Genomic DNA, 2,120 nt, shown 5'->3' with positions numbered 1-2,120 from the left:
AGAGCGGTGCAGTCTGCCAACACAAGTGTCTTGGAAGTAGTTCATTAGTGGACTTGGGGCCTTATTTATGAAGGCTTGCAACACTTTTATGCCGCTGTTGCGCCACTTTATTTGATACAAAGTAACAACGAAAGAGGAAGGGCAATAACACGACTGATCCCCTCGAGGGAAATTGTGTAAACCAACGAAGTCAGTGTAAATCTCAAAGAATGCACTTACCATCCGTAGAAGCACCAGTCTCCAAGGTCAGAGCCTACCCAATCAATTACAGGGAGGAAAACAGACCTGCGGAGGTAATACAGATTTTGTATGAAAAGCCCTCACTCACCAACCTGGTTGGTGACATGCTTCATCATCGGGCCCCACCGGGCATGGCCGAGTGCCATCCCAGTGTGCTGCAACGCCAGGTTACTGCGGAGCGGGATTGTGTGTGGTGATAGTGAATTTAAAATTCCCAATTGAGTCAAAAAAAGTATTTTATTCGTTTTGCTAATTGGAAAATTAAAACATAATAAAAAGGAGTGATGGTCAAAAAAATAACAGACCGGATTCACTCCGTGGCGGTCAACATGTTTCTGCCTTTATGTGTAGTTTACAGGCTTTCTTCAGGACCAGAGTGGAAGTGTGGGTGCCCCGGTGGTGTGAACGCACTAAGGTTCACCCTCCCGTGGGCTGCTGTGTGAAAAATAATATAAAACACAGGGAAAAATCCGCCAAAAACTATAATGGTGGAGAGAAACGAGTTTATTCTAAAATGAAAAGGAGACATACAAACACAAGACAAAACACAATAGAATCGTAAATGTGCGTAGTCAAAACATTATCAAGCGCCATATTGTAGGCTCAAACAAAGTGCGTGGATGGGGACAGTGCCAGTAGTCCGTACCTTCGGTGCATCAACAATGTGCTAGCAGTGCACCTAGAATTAGCCCGGTACTGGTGTCAGGGAAGTAAAGGACTTCACCTGAATAGCGTGACTAGCAATGTATCACGGAATAAACGTGGAGTCCTAATGCTACGTGTGAGACTATAAACCTAGCAAGGTCCATTGGAACAATGAACGCGGCCTGTGAAGCATTCCTGGTAGGTAGAAATGCCAAGGGGAATAGAGAGGTTCTTACTGTGAGGCTAGACTGTTCGTCGCCTCAGGGATCCCGGGGGAGAGGTGCGAGCAAATATGGCACACCCTGGAGGAGAAAAAGAAGAAAGAGCGGCCACGAACGGTTGAATAGTAGAAAAACAAGCCGAACAGTACTGTGAGCCTTACCAGAAGAAAATAAGAGCCAGAAGGTACACCTACGCCCTCGCTGCTCGGCACCCGTTAGGAACCTACACCGCCTCAAGCCACCGGGTCCGGGGAGAGAAGAGACCTGGTGCGAGGCTCCTAAAAACAAGAGTGCGAGAAGGAAGCCCGTCGGTGATTGGGCAGCACCTCGCATGCTGAGGTCCAATTGGCTGAGCCCCGGCCAATAGGCCGCCAAGAGGCAAAAGGCTCGACGATAAATTACAGGGACAGAACCTCCCAAGCTGTGTGCTGATAGGTTAAAGCACAACCAATAGAATGCCAGGAATACAGGGAGGCTCGTCCGTAATTAGAAAAAACAGGGCTTGATTAAGAAAACTTTATGCAGTGCAAAGCGGGGACGCATGAGCACGCTTGACACCACGGAAACGTGTGTAAGATTAAAACAATCGTTGCAGATAAGAGGGGGTTTGTTACAACGCACGTCCACAAGATCGAACAGAGGAGCATGCCAGTGATAAGCACGCTTGACACAACGGAAACGTGTGTCAGATTAAAACAATAGTTGCAGATAAAAGGGGTTAATTTCAACGCACGTCCACCGGATCAAACAGCGGAGCATGCCAGTGATATGTCGGGAAGCAAAATGTTGAGGGGACACTGTGTATAATGTGCCCCAGTGTAGTAGGAGAATGTTGATAGCGTAATGGACCAGGGGTCAGAACAGGACTCGGTGAAGTCCCACAAGGTGACCCAGTTTAGTAGATGTAACGGTCAATGAAAATCACTGGAACAATGAAAGTAGCTGCCAACATAAGTGCATACTTAGAGTATGTTGACCCAGGGTATATTGTCGTTAAGACCCACAAGGTTAGTA

The 2,120-nt window shown here is 47.2% G+C and overlaps 1 long non-coding RNA gene across 1 annotated transcript; it reads right to left on the bottom strand.

Moving 5' to 3' along the window:
• Positions 1-554: 554 nt before the first annotated feature.
• LOC146829537 (uncharacterized) lies at positions 555-1,357 on the bottom strand. Its single transcript, XR_014962003.1, has 3 exons — positions 1,301-1,357; positions 1,122-1,187; positions 555-749 (listed from the first exon to the last, which is right to left on the bottom strand). It is a non-coding gene; the product is annotated as an uncharacterized LOC146829537 (long non-coding RNA).
• Positions 1,358-2,120: the final 763 nt, after the last annotated feature.

The sequence above is a fragment of the Triturus cristatus genome, chromosome 5_2, assembly GCF_964204655.1.
Source record: "Triturus cristatus chromosome 5_2, aTriCri1.1, whole genome shotgun sequence".
Lineage (NCBI taxonomy): Eukaryota > Metazoa > Chordata > Amphibia > Caudata > Salamandridae > Triturus > Triturus cristatus.
Note: the sequence above shows the minus strand (reverse complement) of the source record. Positions and strands in the feature narration are given on the sequence as shown.